The following is a 14,214-nucleotide window of genomic DNA, read 5'->3' on the forward strand; positions in this document are numbered from 1 at the left end:
TGTTAGTCACTCATGTGAGAGCCCCCAACGATTAGACCTCTCCCTCAGAACCCATGCTGAGCATAAAAGATGGAAATGGACCAACCCAAAACTTTTTGTTTCCTTTCATTTTATTTACTGGAATAGTTAAGGCATTCACATGGTACGAAAATCAAGTGATACAGAATGCTGTAGAGTGAATTGTAGTTATCTGTCCTATCCCTGTCTTTTTTTTTTTTTTTTTTTTGCAGTACGCGGGCCTCTCACTGCTGTGGCCTCTCCCGTTGCGGAGCACAGGCTCCGGACGCGCAGGCTCAGCGGCCATGGCTCACGGGCCCAGCCGCTCCGCGGCATGTGGGATCCTCCCGGACCGGGCCACGAACCCGTGTCCCCTGCATCGGCAGGCGGACTCTCAACCACTGCGCCACCAGGGAAGCCCCCTATCCCTGTCTTTAGGCAACCCATTTCTCCTATTTGGCAGCAGCAAATATTTCCAGGTTCTTACACATCTTTCCCTAAATATTCCATGTCCATACAAGTAAATGCACAAATACACATACACACACGCACATATTATGCTCACCTCTCTTATTTACACAAATGATTAGCTAAGGACATTTGAAAAAAAGGCATATGTTTAGGAATCGTCATCAAACTCCACCAGAGTATAAGCCTAAGGAGGCTCTTACTGTGCTGACACCTACCTTGCCCACACCAGAATATTCAAAGTATTTATCTGCTACGTTTTATCAACTTAAAAGGTAGATTCACTCTTACAGATTATGTGAGGAAAGGAAGGAAGACCTTTTGTTTTCTTAAGAAAAGAACTTGAAGGATTGGAATCCAAACTGTCACAAATTCAAGATTGGTGGAGTTCAATTAATTTTGTTTTTACTACGCATTAAATTTATATAAATCAAGTTGTTTTATATTGAGGGTAATAAAGAGTCCCAGATAATAAATCAATAATGTTTTACCACTAATTTGTAACTGAGCTGTTTAAAACTCGGGACCCATTTTGCCAAAGGGAAAAAAAAATGGTTAAGTGCTGGTTGAACAACAAAACACATAATTCTGGGGTTCCCAGTATCAATGGGAAAATGAGCTTCGAGTGCCAAATGGAGATGGGAGGATTACATAACTCTATGCCGAGAGTGCAAGGAAAAGAGCACCCATCCCCACCCACTGCTGCCAACAAGCTTCACAATCCCTGGCAGGATTCTTCTGAGCTTTTAGAAATGAAGGGTTGGCTTAGACAAAGGTTTAAATATAACATTTTTTTGGGTGGGTGGTGTTTGTCCCATGTTAGGAGGAAGAAAGAAAAAAAGGACCGGGGCTACTAGAACATCTGTTTCCTCTGATGATGGCAGGTGAATGACATGACCCTGCAAGGAGAACTAGATACTGAGGGGAAGGATCAGATATATCAAGGGTGTGAAAATTCTCTTGCATCAGCGGACTATACTTTGAATGAAGAAAGAAGGAGGTTTTTCCAGGGCAAGGAGAAAGTATGGTGGGGTGGTAGCATATTGTTTGCGGTAGATGCCTAGACATGGTTGTTGACTACTGCCTATACCTGTAATCTCAAGTTACCTGTAAGACTTGTCCGGTCCTCGGTCAAAGCATAAAGTTTAACATATTGGTGTACAAAATAATTCACACCAAAGTAATAGGAATGTGAAATCTGTAGCAAATCAATCAGATCTGGAGTTTGTCTCCATAATCACTCTGAGAAAAGGATGTATAAAGTTAACCAGGATTATAATCAGAATTGTAATAGACCAATGCCTAACTTACTTAAGAGGATAAAATCATAAGTACATATTTATATAGAAAAAGATCACATAATGCAATTAAAGTTTTTTTTTCTTTTTAATAATTTCATTAGATAAAGTCCATTTCTTGGCAACTTTTATTGAACTAAACTGACTTACTGTGTGCGCTGGAAGTAAAACGCAAAAAAGAAGACGACATTTTTAGGGACTTCCATGGTGGTCCAGGGGGTAAGACTCTGCACTCCCAATGCAGGAGGCCCGGGTTCGATCCCTGGTTAGGGAACTAGATCCCACATGCATGCCGCAACTAAGAGTTCGCGTGCCACCAGCTGAAAGATTCCCACATGCCACAACTAAGACCCAGTGCAACCTAAATAAATAAATATTTATTCTCTAATTTCTAATTCTAAATTCTCTAATTTAGATCATTGGATAATTCAGATTGAATTTCTGAACAATTTCAAAATCATGAAGTTTATCGTGTAAGTTATTTAATATTTATCATTTATGTCCAGATGGCAATTCAGTACCACTTTCTAACCCAACCCTTAGCTTAGCGGGAGCATTCTATAATTGATGAATATAGGAACAGAAGAACGACTGAATGTCCACGCCTACTCAAGTGGTTAATCTCATCATTTACACGATAATAAATCTATTTGTGGGTATACTATAAACTTTTGTTTCAACTTTATGTTCTCTCAGAGTCTTTTCCCTTTTCACTCCCTCATGGACCCCTTCTGGTTTTCTTTCCTCTGTGATCTCTCACTGAGATTAATACATTCTAACAAATCCAATAGTCTATACATATCGATCTCATCCTAACGGTCACTCCCCCAAATCTACTCCAATATTAATTCCTCTGCTTGCTTTCCTAAGAAATGTCGAGTAGGAAACAAATAGGTGTTACTGAAATTTATTCAAGCTATTTTATATACGCTCTTCCAAAATGGCTGGCGAAAATGAACATTCTTTCAGGTTATTTGTGAGGCAAGTATGGCTGTTAGCCATATGAAACAGCCATCATCACCCAAGTAAGATGATCTTAGCTACTACTTTAAAATAACATAGTGCCTTTCTAAAAAAAGCTTTAGAAGATTCTGGCACTCTCCAGGGACAAATGCTGCAGCAAAACCAAAAACTGGCTAATGTCTGAGCACCCTAAGAAGCATGAAAGGTTTATTCTTCTGTTTAGCTTTGTAAGGTAATAGGCTCACAGGAAATCCAGATGCAGCCTGGAATGTACAACTAATTTAGCTACATTGGTTGCATTTTATGCTAAACGTGTCTATAATATCATTAATATACCATTCTACATTTCTACAGTTGTAAGGTCTTAATCATAATAACGCCATGCCTGTACTTTACTCACATAAGTGAAATTAGCATTTCCATATGAACTAGAAATGCATAATTGTCAATACTTCTCCTTAGGATTCCTGCTACGACATTCTCAATGATTTCATCATAATTTAGCAATATTCAAGTATGTCGGTTTATGCTCATAACAATGGTATTATCTTGTGTGAACTTCCTTTGGAACTCAGCTCCTTTGAATACAATAGCTTCATTCGCACGTGTCTCACTGCCTAACAAAATCAATCAGCTTCAAGTCAGTTAAATATTGTTCAAATCTTTAACTATAGAAACCTCAGTGATGTAAAGCATTTAATCCATACTCTGCACAATTAAAAATCACTCTTACATGGTTTGCTTTTAGTTCACGCCTTTGTAGTTCATTGTTATCATATTGGTCTTCTGCTTCTTTTTGTACTCATTCTGTTTTGGTATGTATCAATGCTTGGGTTTGCCCAAGTTTTAACAAGGTCTTTGAGATTCTTGAGCAGCTGCCTGGGTCCTCCCCCAGCAACAAACTTACTCTCATAGATATGCCATTATCTCATAGACACGTACTCGCTGGCCCATGGACCTTCCTCTTTTTTAGACTGCCCACTCTGCCACCATGTACAAGGAGGTGGCAGTTGCCAAGTAATGCTGCATCTTCTCTTTTTGATCTAGGCCTCACATATGGGAAGAGCACTGCAACATCTGCAAAGATGGCGGTAGCAGCACCTTCAGTATAGCAAGATGTTAGCGCAAGCAGGTAATCAGGCAATTATATCCTCTATTTGTGGTTGCTGTAATGACTTGGATTCCTACAATCAGAAAATAGGCCAAGGAAAAATGAGGAGGAGTGGAGGCAGATGTGCAATTCCATATACTGATATGCCCACTAAGTTTATGATTCATTCATTCACTCAATACGCTTTTAATGATACGGTAGTGAATCAAGACAGACCAAGATTCTGTTTTCACAGAACTTACAAGCTCGATGCAGAGATAGATGCTAAAAAAGTAGATACATATTAACGTTATTTTGGAGAGTAAATGCCATGAAGAAAAATACGTGTGATAGAGAGAAAATGGCCTGGAGGTGTGGTGAGGGGAACATATGGTCTGAAATGTAAAGAGTCAGCCACGCAAAATCAGCAAAATGACCTTTCCAGATAAAAGAAATGGCATGTGCGAAGGCCCTGAGGCAGGAATGGGTGTGTCATACACCAGGAATCAAAACGAGAGCAATAAAATTGGCGCATGTGGTCTGTGTGTATGTTGTGGGGATAGCTGAAAAAGCAGGTGAGATTAGACACTGGGGAGGGATCATAATGAAGAGATCCCAGGGTAAGAAATTTAGGTTTTTATTCTAGTGACTTGATTGGTCAGTAAAAGATTTTAAGCAAGGGATTGACATGATCTGATTTACATTTTAGAAAGATTGCTCTGAATACCATATGGAAGAAGGACTGTAGAAGGACAATAGTGGAAGCAAGGAGACAAAGAGAAGGAAATCTTAGTCATCCAGTGGCAACTGGCTTGGCCTGGTGGGGGGAGCAACAGGAATGGAGAGAAGATTGAGTTACCTCGTATTGCTCATGATGAGAAGACCCTCCCCAAAGAGGCTACGTTCTGTCACAAGTGATCGATGTTTTTCACATACCAGCATTCTCTCTTACTGTACTAGTTCAGTACAGTTCCTTGCAGGAAACTGCCACTCATCCATCCAATAATACCTGACAGAATGCCAAGTCGACTGTCATTTTACCAGCTAGTGAGAAAAAATAAACAAATAAAAACTGTGTCCCAGTTGGTGCTTTTCTTCAGGTATAAACTTTGCTTACCCTTAAATGGTTATTACATGTTAATTAAGAGTCAGTATAAGAAAGTGTTTTGTTACAGATTAAGAAGTGCCTAACAAGATGGGCAGACACTGTTTAACTGCTCAACTTTACTAAATATTCTCTTACATATCTAATATCTCTGTTTATTTTGCAGGCAATAGCTATCCAGCTAAATCTAAATGGAATGCCTAGTTAAATACCTTGAGGCTATAAATCATGTAAATAACACTAATATGTTTTCTCAAGAGTTTACTGACAATATTGAGCTGCAGGGCAAATCTAGTGTTAGGCATTACATTATTCAAAGGGTCCCAGAAGTTTGCCTGCTTAAAGGTATCTTTCTTTACTGTCTGTAAATCACATTCTCAGTCCTCTCTGCTTTTAGTAGTGAATGTAGGAGCACTGCCTCTGCAAGAGGAAGAGGATTCACAAGATGTGTCTCATCAGTCATGTTATCATGTACAAAACAATTCATTAAAATAATATTTTTGAGGCCTACCATATGACAGGCATTGTGCTAAGCTATGGGGAAATAATAACGTACAGAATTGACACCCTACCCCCTTGCAATCTAATGAAGGGTATGAAAGCCCCCCGTAGAGCAGGGCCAAACAACATCATTGTACACTTATAAGGCAGGCCTTTCAAACTTGCTCTCCACTGTAAAACAGGACCAAAATTAATCACCACATATGCCCAATCCTCTCTGGTGCTGAGAAATACTGCATAATAATAATAACATTCAGGAACCCAGGAACTCACAACCAAGATAGAGAAGGAAAGTGAATACACACCGAACAGAGAATAATATGGACCAGGGAGTAATTGATAGCTAAGCTATCAGGGAGCAGAATCAAAACACAATGATGGTTCAGAAAAGGTGATCAAGAAGGAGCCTTCTTGGAGAAAAATGGAATTTTAAGTAACCCTTGCCCTTGACAGATATATAAGAGGAGGATGGAGGAAGCAACATCTTATGCCTGGCCATGAGAACCAGCGTGAAACAAAGCACAGAGCTGGAGGAAGACGCATCTGACTAGCATGGAAGAGGAGAGAGAGAAGGTTGCAGAGAGACGCTGCATCAGGAAGAATCCTGAAGGCCTGAATGAAGACTCACACATCATCTCATCATCTCATACTTAGAAGGCTACTTTAGATTGTGGAGGAGTGAGATGAGACACTGACAGCTTAGAGAGATTATTTTGGCAATGGGAAATTAGAGGTCAGAAGGAAGATGAAGTAGAGAAACTAGTTAGGAGACTACTAAAGTTGTTGGTGACATGATGAGAAAGGGACGAACGTTATCGATTATATACACTATTGCTTTCTAATAATGGTGAGGAATGAATTCCTTCCCTCAGAGACTTTACATTAGTGGGAAAGGTAAGTTGTAGGAAACTATGTGGGGCTAGAAATGGAAAAAAGTTAGAATGAAAAATAACTGGTTTTTGTAAGTTGGGGTCAGTGAGGGTCTTGACAGGCACGATAATGAGTGTGGCTTTATTCTATGTGCAAAAGAGAGCCATTGAAAGCTTTGAGTAAGCGAGTGACATAATCAGGCCAGTGTTTTAAGAAGGTGACTAGCCAGCAATGGAGTCGAAGATGGACGGGGACAAGTCAAGGTCAGGAAGACCAGTTATAAAGTTTCTGAAACAGAACAGGCAAGAGAGGATAAAAGCAGGCCACAGGGCAATGACAGTAGAAAGAGAAGAAAGGTGAAGACTTTTAGAGGAATTTCACAGGAGACTGATGGGATTTGTCAACTAATTGGATATGGAAGTTGAAAAAGGACAGGAAAAAGATGCCTCTACTTTTTTTGTTGTTGTTGTTCAAAGTCCAAGCTGATAAAATGGGAAAGTTGAGTTAAAAAGCCAGTTTGGGAGGAAATTTAGAAATTCTACTTTTAGAATTCTGGATTGGTTCCTAAACTGGTACTCAAATAGCCTGTACCTCCAGATGGACATGCTCAGGAAGCTGTCACAGGAATGACATTCTTCACAAAGAGGGCTATCTCTGAGCTGTGTAATAAACTAAGCCCCCAAATCAAGATTCCCACCCCCCCCATATTTTTCCTTGTGTTTTCTTTTTCTCACTTGTTTTTGTAACTTAAATATATAAATATAGCACTAAGTGACATATTTTCTAATAATATGAATCTCATTTTGATTTTTAAAAACATGTACACATAGCAGTTAACTGATTCTGTTTTAAGAAGAAACACAATCTGAACTTGTCTCCCTCTGCTGGTTGCACATTGAGGTATCATGGGTCTTTTTAAACCAGAGTAATAGCAGAAAGAAAAATATCTGATAATAATTTGCAACGCACAAGTATGGGACTTTGACGTCCACAATGTGTAGTGACACACATAATTTTATACTTTATTTTTACTGCGCCATGAGATATACAGTACAAGTATCATTACTCCACTTGTCAGAAAAAATTTTGAGATTTCAAGCCATTAAGCTCTCATATGAAATTAGAGCTATTAAAGGAAAATCAGGAAGCATATGTAATTAGAATAATTGTATAATGTTATAGCTGCAACAGACCCAGAAGATCTTCTTGCACAGTCCCCCCATTTTGCAGCTGAAATACAGAAACTTAGAATTTACACGGTTATTCAGGATCACTGAGATTAGTATTCAAGACAGCACAACTCTCAAAAAGTGCTCTTTCTATTGTACCATGCTGCCTGACTAATAATGTCAGGATGTTAATCCTTTACATCATAGCTGAAACATGTACACGAGTAGACTAGATTAGAAATGCCTATTCCTCTAAGGCTAGACATTATACATTGCATCCAAGCAATCCACATCTATGTTAAACTTATAAGCAAGTAAGAAACAAAAATAAAAGCAATGTACATCAGTTGGACAAACAGAAAATAAGGCAAAGACCAATCCTCGATTAGCTGTTTGAATAGATTTGTGCTCTGTCCAGTCTGGGGCTCTAGAACCATAGGAAAGGCTTGAGATGATTTTTTAGGAATGCCAGAGTATTACAGATTGTGTCAGCAGAAGAGCTGGGGTGGAATTCCTTCCCCAATGACTTCCTGGAGCACTGTCTTCTTCCTCTCTATATGCCTTCCATAGACAGTGTACTACAGCTCTCTGGCTATTCACCTGACATCCTACTCGCCAAACTTCTCTCCATTCCTAATGGATATTCCCATTCTCTCTTGGCAGAAAAGAAAAAAGCTAATTAAAATAATTTATATTTGTGTGGAAGTGACTGATAAATTCCAACCTCTGAAGGGATATTATACAATGGGAGTTTCCTGAACTCTAATAGGTGAAATAGGTAGAGAAGATATTTTTGAATGGGAGAGTACTTTCATAACTCTTGTTTCTTACTGGCAAGAGATAAAGACCTTTGGGCCAACAAGTGTGAAAATACCTTAAGAGATCTAAAATTAAAAAAAAAAAAAATCTACATGATCTTAACCCATTAAATCATAATATCTCTCCACACAGAAGAAAACTTCGTTTAGACCATCAATTCAACACACTGTGCCTATTAAAAAAAAGTTTTTAGACAGGTAATAGATATTGGTGAGGAACAGAGAAATAACAATATAGCAAACTTTTATATAATACACATATACAGATATAAGCAAATATAAACAATTCCAAAATGTAGACAATTTCCAACACACGTGGTAAATATTCCCAATACCCCATCCAACAATTTATCAGATAAAATTTTCACACTTTTGTTTTCAGTAGCAAAATCAAAATGAGAGTCTTTTTTTTCTTTAGTGGTGCTCTCTTTTTCTACTGCAAGAAAGCATGACAGAGTATTGATCGTAGGATGGAATCAGGTTGGTAAGTGGCTAGAGAAACCTTTTGTGCTGTTTGGAAGCACTGAGAATGGCTGATACCAGTAATATTCACTGTTTCAGGAAAAAGAGATTATAGGTAGAGCTTTGATCGAGGCAATAGCTAGCCTGGATATAAGGACCAGGCTGTTTTGGTGGGTAGGAGGGTAGAGAAAAGGATAAGCAGGTGTGAATATTTGGACTGTGACAGCCCTAAGTGAAGAAGAGGGAATGTGAGCCAACATAGGCATCAGAGAAGAAAATGTGTAAGGAAGTAAAGGGAAACTTGCAATGTGATAAATTATCTCTTAAAATAGGACATTTTGACAAAGCGAGAGAGAGGCATGGCCATATATACACTACCAAACGTAAAATAGATAGCTAGTGGGAAGCAGCCGCATAGCACAGGGAGATCAGCTCGGTGCTTTGTGACCACCTAGAGGGTGGGATAGGGAGGGTGGGAGGGAGGGAGACGCAAGAGGGAAAAGATATGGGAACATATGTATATGTATGGCTGATTCACTTTGTTATAAAGTAGAAACTAACACACCATTGTAAAGCAATTATACTCCAATAAAGATGTAAAAAAAAAAATGACAGACCATAAAAAAAGGACATTTTTATCCATCAGCTGATATGATAAGTCTAATGCTGCTGCTTGTTTTAATGTATATATTAACAGCAACTGAATAAAATTATTTTCCTTGGGACAAAAATGATCACTTAGCTATTAAGGAGCAATACTATGTGACAATTCACAACTTCTTTGCATCACTACCAATTTGGATTACATTATTTTTGGTTTGTAATGTTATTAGCAATAATTTTTTATTATTTAATTAAGTAATTTATTGATCACCTACTATGTAAGTGGGTATTCTGAAAGATCTATGGGAACCATTCAGCACGGTCTCTATGATAAGATCCTTCTGTAATAAGAAATTTTCAAACTTGTTGGGGAAAGATCGACAAATGGATTGGTGAGTGATTCAAAAATTGTATATAATTAAGTCTGCAATCTTGAGAAAAGTGCCCTAAATGCAAAGAAATTCAAACATAGCGAGATAACTTCAACCTTCTATATGTCAGTCAGGATACTATGCACTGAGGTCACAAAGAAGCCCAGGGAAAGATTCTTGCCCTCAAAGAGTGAGCAGCTGGGAAAGAGATACGAATAGTTAAGCAATGACAATAAGTATGAACTATGCAAGTACCTCCATCGTACTGTGTCCACACAAAGGACATCACCTGATCCAGGCTGGAGGGAAGCTTTTCTGAAAGAGATGGTAACTGAGATGTGTCCTAAAAGAGAAGGTAGGACTTGGGGATGGGGTCCTTAGGGATATTTGGGATGTTAACAGTTGGAAATGAGTATAGGGTAAAATTCAGGAGGGCCAACAAAGGGATTCATGTCAAGTTAGGAGCCAACATCATGGAGCAAGGCATGGGGGCAGGGAAGAAAGTGCTCCCCACCCAGAGAGGATCCATGCTGGGGAGTAGTAGGAAACTCAGATAAGGAGGGGGGTGGTCGGAGATGGATTATAAAGGTCTTAAAAGACAAGAAGGGAGAAATCTAAACTTAATGCATTAGTAAACAAGAAGCATTTTATTTTGAGGGGGCAAGTTCTTGAAAGTGGCATTAGATGTAGCAGTTGTATAAAATGGAGGGCTCAGATAGGATATTATCTCAGTAACTCAGGCTTGAAAGGTAATGACCTTTCAGTGGGGTGGAGAAGAAGGATAAATGTAAGAGATATAAAGAAAGGGCCAAAAAGAATTGTTGAGTAACTGGATATATGCAATGGATAAGAAGAAGATATTCAAAATGAGACCTGTGAATTCCCCTGAGTTTCTGGAGGATGGGATTATCATTGATAGAGATGAGGGAGTTGAAAAAGCAGAGTGGAGTGTACTGGGGATGGGGAGGTGGCGGGAGGGGGGGGGTGGGGGGAGGACTAATCCCTCCTAACCATCAGGCCTGCCATTTGGTTAGCTACTGCTACTGGAGGGAGTGTGCTCCTTAATGCATTTGGCTGCATCAACTCAATTGGTATGAATTTCCCAGATGTGCATAATTAAGAAAGGAAAAATGTCAAAAGGAAACCATATGATCCTTTTGGTATTAATGCTTATATTTATAATTACTCATAAAAATACCATTAAGAATTCTCTAATGTCCACTCTAAAAATGTGATACATGCTTTGGAACATATCTAAAATATACATAACATCTGGGCTAAAGTGGCCCTTACTCACTAAAGTTTGATTGTCCTTAAATTTCTGTTTAATATAACCCTATTTTTTTTTTACTAGTTCTCACTAGATCGCATCCTCGAATTCTTAGAAAGTGCAAAATATTCCAGCATATTCTGTGCTCACTGAATTTGACTGTTCATCATAATCTTTTGCCCTTGATCTTCTTACACCTTTCTTTATTCTAACGGGTGGCCAGACATTTTTAAAAAAATTTGTACTTTCAAAATGCATTTTGAATATCAAACAAAGTTATAGAATAGTTTTTCTCTACTGATAAATAAATAATGAGCTTTATGTTGGGAATGCTAGATTTGTTTAAATATTAAAGAAGAAATTTGCAAAAGATAGCTATAAATATGGAGCAGGGCTTCAATAAAGGATCCAATAGTGAAACACAGATTGGGGTGTGATCATGATAAAGGTGAGAGTTGAAATGCATGTGCATGTGTGTGTGAGAAAAAAAAAGAAGAGCAGAGTCTAAGAGTTGCACCTTGGGTAAGGTTTGCCATGTTGGAGCAAGAAAACAAGAAGCAAGGAAAGTTCTTCCTGGAAAACAGCAGGTCCGGAGTGACTCTCCTTTCATCTGTAGAGCACAAAGTGCTTTCATATTCATTTGTCTTCACTTGACACCCTACTGCATGCCAGAGAGCTCTTTAGAAGAAAGATATTATAAATGGCAGGTATTAAGATAATAAACATAAAAATAATAATAGATATTCAAGACCTTTAAATAGAAGGAGAGTGCTGCCTGTATTCATCACTAAGTAGTTTGGATCAATATCAAAGGATAATGAGAACTTAGTGTAGAAAAAGCTTAGGACATCTCTCTGTACTCAGTGAGGTGACAAACACCCTGAAGGAGAGGGGTGGTATCCTCTCCAAATGTTCCCTTCTGTCTTATCCAGAGCTCCATTAGGCCTGCCACTAATTCAACAGATGATTAGAGAGATTCATCAACAGATGAATAGAGAGATGATTGCTGCATGTATAATGGGACTTCCATGTTCCCAAGAGAAATTCTAACATCACAGGCTCTAACTTCATCATTAGCAGATGATGGACCTTTATGAAGGGAATGGTTTAAATACATGTTTGATGTTTTTTTCTAGTAAACAACTGAAACGAAATCTAGTCCCTAAAATGCCATTTTATAATAGTTACTCCAATGTGCAAATACGGTTTGATATTCTGATATTATCCAAACATTTTACAAATGGAAAAAATTACCTCTGGTAACCAGCACTAAATTATCATCTTCCCCAAGAAACACTTTAAATCCAATTTGAAAAGCTATGGAACATTACACACACACCCACACACATAGAGGCACACATGCAAAAATATGCCCACCGCAAATATACCCAAAACTGCACAGTGGGTGACTTATTAAACAGTTACTTTTTTGTCCAGTAACTCGTTATTAATTCATCTAAAACCTAACTACGTAATTGGCAGAATTTAAATTTCAGGTTTGCTTCTTAGTTGTACTCGAGATGGGGCAAATGAGGTACCAGAGAACTGAAGACTGAAACCTTGAGCTCCAAGTCTTAGAGAGATGTTTACAGAAGGAAGGATAATATGTCTGGTGCTATCTTTGGTATTATATGTAGTTTCTGAGCTCAAGTTTTCATATTTGACAAATGCAATCCAACAGATATTCAGATATGAGCATGAGATTTGGTACATCCTCACTGTATTTTCAGCCATTCAATTCTCACTGTCACCTGGAACTTGGGGCTCTGTATGGCACTGATTCTTCATCATCTCTTGCCTAGGCAGAGCCAGACAGAATGTTATAATGTACTATATGTCAACATCCCAACTTTTAGCAATGCCTTTCCTTGCCTGAATTTTAAGAAGAAGTATCCTTATTTTTAAAGAAAAAATTCAAGTTTATAATCTAAGATTTCTGCGTTACCAAATAGTAAACCAATACAAAGCAAATAAATATTTAACTTGTAATTATTTTTCCTATTGATGAGAATCTAAAATGTTTTCCTTTATATGAAACAAAAAACAGGCTAGCTTAGATCACCTCAAATAAACTATTCTTATATCCCCTAAATCATGAATTTAGATCAAACAGGTTTAGCTGTACCTCCCAAATTTTTTCATTGGATGGGGCCATAGGCAGCATGAAATCTAGCCCTTTCATTTTACAAATGGAATAACTAAGATCCAGATATTTTAAAAGTCTTGCTCAAGGTCACACCATAGATCCTAGGAGAGCCAGAATGAGAATGCATTTTTTCTTATTCTCAGTTCCGAACTCTAATTGAAATATGCTGAGAGCATAAAGGAGAACATATGAGTGTGTACATAAGTGTGTATTTGTACGCGTGCGTCCGTTTGTTTAGTCTACTTCCTTGGGTAGAATATCCCTACCCCCTGCCCCCAACTTTTCTTTATGCAGCCAATCGTTTCTCCTTAATCAAGACTCAGTTCAAACACCATCTCTTCCTGCCTTCCTGCTCCATCTCAGGCAGTGCCCATTGCTCTATCTTCCTGGAAAGCAGGTAAGTCATTTGGGTAGCACAATTGTCAAACACATCACAGTTCTTTGCAAATATTTTTGTCTACTTCACTGGAGTAGATTATGAACTATCATCACTATATTATGAATTCCTTAAGGATAGGAATCATAGCCTCTTTGCCTTGGAATGCATGGTGCCTAGAGCAGTGCTTGATGATGGTGTGTGCTCCACAGGGGGTTGCAGAAATGGCTTGATGTAATTTAGACCAATGGAGCAAAAACCTTAGTTTTCAGAGTAATTACTCTAACTAAGAATTGTACTGTTACAGTTGGTGTCATACTGCACTTCACTTTACTCAAGTATAAGGACCTAACTTGAATAAGAACTTTGGGATGTTGAGGGTGGGTCACGTACGATTTTTTCAGAAGCAACACTGGTCTATGCCCACAAATCTGATAACCTAGATGAAATGGACCACATCCTTGAAAGACAGAGACAACACTGGCATGTACATTTCCCACCAAGTCTTATTCTGAGGAAACAGTACCTGCAACTTCTCATAACCTATTGAAACCTTCTGTGTGAAGATATTTCTCAGGCATTTATAGCTATTCTGTTAAAAGTCATCAGAGATAACCTGAAGTTTCAGGCCTCATCTTAAGTGGGTGATGTTTAAGTTAATGATCTGTTCACTAGCCTGAAGAGTTGCTACTGGGGAATATCTGAAC

The sequence above is a fragment of the Globicephala melas genome, chromosome 4, assembly GCF_963455315.2.
Source record: "Globicephala melas chromosome 4, mGloMel1.2, whole genome shotgun sequence".
Classification (NCBI taxonomy): Eukaryota; Metazoa; Chordata; class Mammalia; order Artiodactyla; family Delphinidae; genus Globicephala; species Globicephala melas.